Below are 7,500 nucleotides of genomic sequence, written 5' to 3'. Positions count from 1 at the left end.
GCTCTTTCATCGCTCTCTCCAAATAAGACAATTTGAAAATGATATGTTAATAAAACATGAATAAAGTAGTGTTTTGATTAGAAACAAATCTGATGAATGCTCACTCTCACCTTTCAGTGATGATGTGAGGGTTCCATATTCTTTTTCCTTTGATGAACAGTCTTTCCTGCTCTTTCCAAGAGGTGTCTCCTCTGAAGCAGCAGCAACAGCGCCCTCTGCACAGACAAGTCTAAAAAGCTTACAGCACCTGGTATTCCCAGGCGGTCTCCCATTCAAGTACTAACCAGGCCCGACCCTGCTTAGCTTCCGAGATCGGACGAGATCGGGCGTGTTCAGGGTGGTATGGCCGTAAGCGATTAACTCCACCCACAATACCTCCTTTATACATGTGAATCATCACCATCATCAATGGTTCTTCTGTTGCTTTGCAACCATAGCATCTTGAGGTGTGGGTGGGCGGGAGGGTCAATTGTTCCAAAATCAATCTCAAGGTGCAATTTTGTCATATCGTTGCAAGAAAAAAATCATTACAATTTTCAAAAATGACCTTCAGCAATATTGTCAGTGTTTCATATCCAGTTGTTTCCCTGATGCAGAGTAAACTCCCTGCTCTTTCATCGCTCTCTCCAAATAAGACCATTTGAAAATGATATGTTAATAAAACATGAATAAAGTAGTGTTTTGATTAGAAACAAATCTGATGAATGCTCCCTTTCACCTTTCAGTGATGATGTGAGGGTTCCATATTCTTTTTTCCTTTGATGAACAGTCTTTCCTGCTCTTTCCAAGAGGTGTCTCCTCTGAAGCAGCAGCAACAGTGCCCTCTGCAAAGAAAAGTCTAAAAAGCTTACAGCACCTGGTATTCCCAGGCGGTCTCCCATTCAAGTACTAACCAGGCCCGACCCTGCTTAGCTTCCGAGATCGGACGAGATCGGGCGTGTTCAGGGTGGTATGGCCGTAAGCGATTAACTCCACCCACAACACCTCCTTTATACATGTGAATCATCACCATCATCAATGGTTCTTCTGTTGCTTTGCAACCATAGCATCTTGAGGTGTGGGTGGGCGGGAGGGTCAATTGTTCCAAAATCAATCTCAAGGTGCAATTTTGTCATATCGTTGCAAGAAAAAAATCATTACAATTTTCAAAAATGACCTTCAGCAATATTGTCAGTGTTTCATATCCAGTTGTTTCCCTGATGCAGAGTAAACTCCCTGCTCTTTCATCGCTCTCTCCAAATAAGACCATTTGAAAATGATATGTTAATAAAACATGAATAAAGTAGTGTTTTGATTAGAAACAAATCTGATGAATGCTCACTTTCACCTTTCAGTGATGATGTGAGGGTTCCATATTCTTTTTTCCTTTGATGAACAGTCTTTCCTGCTCTTTCCAAGAGGTGTCTCCTCTGAAGCAGCAGCAACAGTGCCCTCTGCAAAGAAAAGTCTAAAAAGCTTACAGCACCTGGTATTCCCAGGCGGTCTCCCATTCAAGTACTAACCAGGCCCGACCCTGCTTAGCTTCCGAGATAGGACGAGATCGGGCGTGTTCAGGGTGGTATGGCCGTAAGCGATTAACTTCACCCACAATACCTCCTTTATACATGTGAATCATCACCATCATCAATGGTTCTTCTGTTGCTTTGCAACCATAGAATCTTGATGTGTGGGTGGGCGGGGCGGTCAATTGTTCCAAAATCAATCTCAAGGTGCAATTTTGTCATATCGTTGCAAGAAAAAAATCATTACAATTTTCAAAAATGACCTTCAGCAATATTGTCAGTGTTTCATATCCAGTTGTTTCCCTGATGCAGAGTAAACTCTCTGCTCTTTCATCGCTCTCTCCAAATAAGACAATTTGAAAATGATATGTTAATAAAACATGAATAAAGTAGTGTTTTGATTAGAAACAAATCTGATGAATGCTCCCTTTCACCTTTCAGTGATGATGTGAGGGTTCCATATTATTTTTTCCTTTGATGAACAGTCTTTCCTGCTCTTTCCAAGAGGTGTCTCCTCTGAAGCAGCAGCAACAGTGCCCTCTGCAAAGAAAAGTCTAAAAAGCTTACAGCACCTGGTATTCCCAGGCGGTCTCCCATTCAAGTACTAACCAGGCCCGACCCTGCTTAGCTTCCGAGATCGGACGAGATCGGGCATGTTCAGGGTGGTATGGCCGTAAGCGATTAACTCCACCCACAACACCTCCTTTATACATGTGAATCATCACCATCATCAATGGTTCTTCTGTTGCTTTGCAACCATAGCATCTTGAGGTGTGGGTGGGCGGGAGGGTCAATTGTTCCAAAATCAATCTCAAGGTGCAATTTTGTCATATCGTTGCAAGAAAAAAATCATTACAATTTTCAAAAATGACCTTCAGCAATATTGTCAGTGTTTCATATCCAGTTGTTTCCCTGATGCAGAGTAAACTCCCTGCTCTTTCATCGCTCTCTCCAAATAAGACCATTTGAAAATGATATGTTAATAAAACATGAATAAAGTAGTGTTTTGATTAGAAACAAATCTGATGAATGCTCCCTTTCACCTTTCAGTGATGATGTGAGGGTTCCATATTATTTTTTCCTTTGATGAACAGTCTTTCCTGCTCTTTCCAAGAGGTGTCTCCTCTGAAGCAGCAGCAACAGCGCCCTCTGCACAGACAAGTCTAAAAAGCTTACAGCACCTGGTATTCCCAGGCGGTCTCCCATTCAAGTACTAACCAGGCCCGACCCTGCTTAGCTTCCGAGATCGGACGAGATCGCGCGTGTTCAGGGTGGTATGGCCGTAAGCGATTAACTCCACCCACAATACCTCCTTTATACATGTGAATCATCACCATCATCAATGGTTCTTCTGTTGCTCTGCAACCATAGAATCTTGATGTGTGGGTGGGCGGGGCGGTCAATTGTTCCAAAATCAATCTCAAGGTGCAATTTTGTCATATCGTTGCAAGAAAAAAATCATTACAATTTTCAAAAATGACCTTCAGCAATATTGTCAGTGTTTCATATCCAGTTGTTTCCCTGATGCAGAGTAAACTCCCTGCTCTCTCATCGCTCTCTCCAAATAAGACAATTTGAAAATGATATGTCAATAAAACATGAATAAAGTAGTGTTTTGATTAGAAACAAATCTGATGAATGCTCACTTTTACCTTTCAGTGATGATGTGAGGGTTCCATATTCTTTTTTCCTTTGATGAACAGTCTTTCCTGCTCTTTCCAAGAGGTGTCTCCTCTGAAGCAGCAGCAACAGCGCCCTCTGCAAAGAAAAGTCTAAAAAGCTTACAGCACCTGGTATTCCCAGGCGGTCTCCCATTCAAGTACTAACCAGGCCCGACCCTGCTTAGCTTCCGAGATCGGACGAGATCGGGCGTGTTCAGGGTGGTATGGCCGTAAGCGATTAACTTCACCCACAATACCTCCTTTATACATGTGAATCATCACCATCATCAATGGTTCTTCTGTTGCTTTGCAACCATAGAATCTTGATGTGTGGGTGGGCGGGGCGGTCAATTGTTCCAAAATCAATCTCAAGGTGCAATTTTGTCATATCGTTGCAAGAAAAAAATCATTACAATTTTCAAAAATGACCTTCAGCAATATTGTCAGTGTTTCATATCCAGTTGTTTCCCTGATGCAGAGTAAACTCCCTGCTCTTTCATCGCTCTCTCCAAATAAGACAATTTGAAAATGATATGTTAATAAAACATGAATAAAGTAGTGTTTTGATTAGAAACAAATCTGATGAATGCTCACTCTCACCTTTCAGTGATGATGTGAGGGTTCCATATTCTTTTTCCTTTGATGAACAGTCTTTCCTGCTCTTTCCAAGAGGTGTCTCCTCTGAAGCAGCAGCAACAGCGCCCTCTGCACAGACAAGTCTAAAAAGCTTACAGCACCTGGTATTCCCAGGCGGTCTCCCATTCAAGTACTAACCAGGCCCGACCCTGCTTAGCTTCCGAGATCGGACGAGATCGGGCGTGTTCAGGGTGGTATGGCCGTAAGCGATTAACTCCACCCACAATACCTCCTTTATACATGTGAATCATCACCATCATCAATGGTTCTTCTGTTCCTTTGCAACCATAGCATCTTGAGGTGTGGGTGGGCGGGAGGGTCAATTGTTCCAAAATCAATCTCAAGGTGCAATTTTGTCATATCGTTGCAAGAAAAAAATCATTACAATTTTCAAAAATGACCTTCAGCAATATTGTCAGTGTTTCATATCCAGTTGTTTCCCTGATGCAGAGTAAACTCCCTGCTCTTTCATCGCTCTCTCCAAATAAGACCATTTGAAAATGATATGTTAATAAAACATGAATAAAGTAGTGTTTTGATTAGAAACAAATCTGATGAATGCTCCCTTTCACCTTTCAGTGATGATGTGAGGGTTCTATATTATTTTTTCCTTTGATGAACAGTCTTTCCTGCTCTTTCCAAGAGGTGTCTCCTCTGAAGCAGCAGCAACAGTGCCCTCTGCAAAGAAAAGTCTAAAAAGCTTACAGCACCTGGTATTCCCAGGCGGTCTCCCATTCAAGTACTAACCAGGCCCGACCCTGCTTAGCTTCCGAGATCGGACGAGATCGGGCGTGTTCAGGGTGGTATGGCCGTAAGCGATTAACTCCACCCACAACACCTCCTTTATACATGTGAATCATCACCATCATCAATGGTTCTTCTGTTGCTTTGCAACCATAGCATCTTGAGGTGTGGGTGGGCGGGAGGGTCAATTGTTCCAAAATCAATCTCAAGGTGCAATTTTGTCATATCGTTGCAAGAAAAAAATCATTACAATTTTCAAAAATGACCTTCAGCAATATTGTCAGTGTTTCATATCCAGTTGTTTCCCTGATGCAGAGTAAACTCCCTGCTCTTTCATCGCTCTCTCCAAATAAGACCATTTGAAAATGATATGTTAATAAAACATGAATAAAGTAGTGTTTTGATTAGAAACAAATCTGATGAATGCTCACTTTCACCTTTCAGTGATGATGTGAGGGTTCCATATTCTTTTTTCCTTTGATGAACAGTCTTTCCTGCTCTTTCCAAGAGGTGTCTCCTCTGAAGCAGCAGCAACAGTGCCCTCTGCAAAGAAAAGTCTAAAAAGCTTACAGCACCTGGTATTCCCAGGCGGTCTCCCATCCAAGTACTAACCAGGCCCGACCCTGCTTAGCTTCCGAGATCGGACGAGATCGGGCGTGTTCAGGGTGGTATGGCCGTAAGCGATTAACTTCACCCACAATACCTCCTTTATACATGTGAATCATCACCATCATCAATGGTTCTTCTGTTGCTTTGCAACCATAGAATCTTGATGTGTGGGTGGGCGGGGCGGTCAATTGTTCCAAAATCAATCTCAAGGTGCAATTTTGTCATATCGTTGCAAGAAAAAAATCATTACAATTTTCAAAAATGACCTTCAGCAATATTGTCAGTGTTTCATATCCAGTTGTTTCCCTGATGCAGAGTAAACTCCCTGCTCTTTCATCGCTCTCTCCAAATAAGACCATTTGAAAATGATATGTTAATAAAACATGAATAAAGTAGTGTTTTGATTAGAAACAAATCTGATGAATGCTCACTTTCACCTTTCAGTGATGATGTGAGGGTTCCATATTCTTTTTTCCTTTGATGAACAGTCTTTCCTGCTCTTTCCAAGAGGTGTCTCCTCTGAAGCAGCAGCAACAGTGCCCTCTGCAAAGAAAAGTCTAAAAAGCTTACAGCACCTGGTATTCCAAGGCGGTCTCCCATTCAAGTACTAACCAGGCCCGACCCTGCTTAGCTTCCGAGATCGGACGAGATCGGGCGTGTTCAGGGTGGTATGGCCGTAAGCGATTAACTTCACCCACAATACCTCCTTTATACATGTGAATCATCACCATCATCAATGGTTCTTCTGTTGCTTTGCAACCATAGAATCTTGATGTGTGGGTGGGCGGGGCGGTCAATTGTTCCAAAATCAATCTCAAGGTGCAATTTTGTCATATCGTTGCAAGAAAAAAATCATTACAATTTTCAAAAATGACCTTCAGCAATATTGTCAGTGTTTCATATCCAGTTGTTTCCCTGATGCAGAGTAAACTCCCTGCTCTTTCATCGCTCTCTCCAAATAAGACCATTTGAAAATGATATGTTAATAAAACATGAATAAAGTAGTGTTTTGATTAGAAACAAATCTGATGAATGCTCCCTTTCACCTTTCAGTGATGATGTGAGGGTTCCATATTATTTTTTCCTTTGATGAACAGTCTTTCCTGCTCTTTCCAAGAGGTGTCTCCTCTGAAGCAGCAGCAACAGCGCCCTCTGCACAGACAAGTCTAAAAAGCTTACAGCACCTGGTATTCCCAGGCGGTCTCCCATTCAAGTACTAACCAGGCCCGACCCTGCTTAGCTTCCGAGATCGGACGAGATCGCGCGTGTTCAGGGTGGTATGGCCGTAAGCGATTAACTCCACCCACAATACCTCCTTTATACATGTGAATCATCACCATCATCAATGGTTCTTCTGTTGCTCTGCAACTATAGAATCTTGATGTGTGGGTGGGCGGGGCGGTCAATTGTTCCAAAATCAATCTCAAGGTGCAATTTTGTCATATCGTTGCAAGAAAAAAATCATTACAATTTTCAAAAATGACCTTCAGCAATATTGTCAGTGTTTCATATCCAGTTGTTTCCCTGATGCAGAGTAAACTCCCTGCTCTTTCATCGCTCTCTCCAAATAAGACAATTTGAAAATGATATGTTAATAAAACATGAATAAAGTAGTGTTTTGATTAGAAACAAATCTGATGAATGCTCACTTTCACCTTTCAGTGATGATGTGAGGGTTCCATATTCTTTTTTCCTTTGATGAACAGTCTTTCCTGCTCTTTCCAAGAGGTGTCTCCTCTGAAGCAGCAGCAACAGCGCCCTCTGCAAAGAAAAGTCTAAAAAGCTTACAGCACCTGGTATTCCCAGGCGGTCTCCCATTCAAGTACTAACCAGGCCCGACCCTGCTTAGCTTCCGAGATCGGACGAGATCGCGCGTGTTCAGGGTGGTATGGCCGTAAGCGATTAACTTCACCCACAATACCTCCTTTATACATGTGAATCATCACCATCATCAATGGTTCTTCTGTTGCTTTGCAACCATAGAATCTTGATGTGTGGGTGGGCGGGGCGGTCAATTGTTCCAAAATCAATCTCAAGGTGCAATTTTGTCATATCGTTGCAAGAAAAAAATCATTACAATTTTCAAAAATGACCTTCAGCAATATTGTCAGTGTTTCATATCCAGTTGTTTCCCTGATGCAGAGTAAACTCCCTGCTCTTTCATCGCTCTCTCCAAATAAGACCATTTGAAAATGATATGTTAATAAAACATGAATAAAGTAGTGTTTTGATTAGAAACAAATCTGATGAATGCTCCCTTTCACCTTTCAGTGATGATGTGAGGGTTCCATATTATTTTTTCCTTTGATGAACAGTCTTTCCTGCTCTTTCCAAGAGGTGTCTCCTCT

General features: G+C 42.1%; 12 non-coding genes across 12 annotated transcripts; all 12 read right to left on the bottom strand.

Annotated features, from left to right (window-relative positions):
* Nucleotides 1-235: 235 nt before the first annotated feature.
* LOC138408104 (5S ribosomal RNA) lies at nt 236-354 on the bottom strand. Its single transcript, XR_011241422.1, has one exon. It is a non-coding gene; the product is annotated as a 5S ribosomal RNA (ribosomal RNA).
* A 490-nt stretch (nt 355-844) lies between these two features.
* Nucleotides 845-963, bottom strand: LOC138408103 (5S ribosomal RNA). The gene has a single exon (XR_011241421.1). It is a non-coding gene; the product is annotated as a 5S ribosomal RNA (ribosomal RNA).
* Nucleotides 964-1,453: 490 nt separating this feature from the next.
* On the bottom strand, nt 1,454-1,572 carry LOC138409122 (5S ribosomal RNA). Its single transcript, XR_011242443.1, has one exon. It is a non-coding gene; the product is annotated as a 5S ribosomal RNA (ribosomal RNA).
* A 490-nt stretch (nt 1,573-2,062) lies between these two features.
* On the bottom strand, nt 2,063-2,181 carry LOC138408444 (5S ribosomal RNA). The gene has a single exon (XR_011241763.1). It is a non-coding gene; the product is annotated as a 5S ribosomal RNA (ribosomal RNA).
* Nucleotides 2,182-2,671: 490 nt separating this feature from the next.
* Nucleotides 2,672-2,790, bottom strand: LOC138408739 (5S ribosomal RNA). Its single transcript, XR_011242058.1, has one exon. It is a non-coding gene; the product is annotated as a 5S ribosomal RNA (ribosomal RNA).
* Nucleotides 2,791-3,280: 490 nt separating this feature from the next.
* On the bottom strand, nt 3,281-3,399 carry LOC138408102 (5S ribosomal RNA). The gene has a single exon (XR_011241420.1). It is a non-coding gene; the product is annotated as a 5S ribosomal RNA (ribosomal RNA).
* A 489-nt stretch (nt 3,400-3,888) lies between these two features.
* Nucleotides 3,889-4,007, bottom strand: LOC138408100 (5S ribosomal RNA). Its single transcript, XR_011241418.1, has one exon. It is a non-coding gene; the product is annotated as a 5S ribosomal RNA (ribosomal RNA).
* A 490-nt stretch (nt 4,008-4,497) lies between these two features.
* On the bottom strand, nt 4,498-4,616 carry LOC138408099 (5S ribosomal RNA). The gene has a single exon (XR_011241417.1). It is a non-coding gene; the product is annotated as a 5S ribosomal RNA (ribosomal RNA).
* A 490-nt stretch (nt 4,617-5,106) lies between these two features.
* Nucleotides 5,107-5,225, bottom strand: LOC138408524 (5S ribosomal RNA). Its single transcript, XR_011241843.1, has one exon. It is a non-coding gene; the product is annotated as a 5S ribosomal RNA (ribosomal RNA).
* A 490-nt stretch (nt 5,226-5,715) lies between these two features.
* Nucleotides 5,716-5,834, bottom strand: LOC138408592 (5S ribosomal RNA). Its single transcript, XR_011241911.1, has one exon. It is a non-coding gene; the product is annotated as a 5S ribosomal RNA (ribosomal RNA).
* Nucleotides 5,835-6,324: 490 nt separating this feature from the next.
* Nucleotides 6,325-6,443, bottom strand: LOC138408738 (5S ribosomal RNA). The gene has a single exon (XR_011242057.1). It is a non-coding gene; the product is annotated as a 5S ribosomal RNA (ribosomal RNA).
* A 490-nt stretch (nt 6,444-6,933) lies between these two features.
* LOC138408737 (5S ribosomal RNA) lies at nt 6,934-7,052 on the bottom strand. The gene has a single exon (XR_011242056.1). It is a non-coding gene; the product is annotated as a 5S ribosomal RNA (ribosomal RNA).
* Between the last annotated feature and the right edge of the window lie 448 nt (nt 7,053-7,500).

This window comes from Paralichthys olivaceus, chromosome 5, assembly GCF_024713975.1.
Source record: "Paralichthys olivaceus isolate ysfri-2021 chromosome 5, ASM2471397v2, whole genome shotgun sequence".
Lineage (NCBI taxonomy): Eukaryota > Metazoa > Chordata > Actinopteri > Pleuronectiformes > Paralichthyidae > Paralichthys > Paralichthys olivaceus.
The sequence above is the reverse complement of the archived record's forward strand: the minus strand, read 5'-3'. Positions and strand labels throughout refer to the sequence as shown.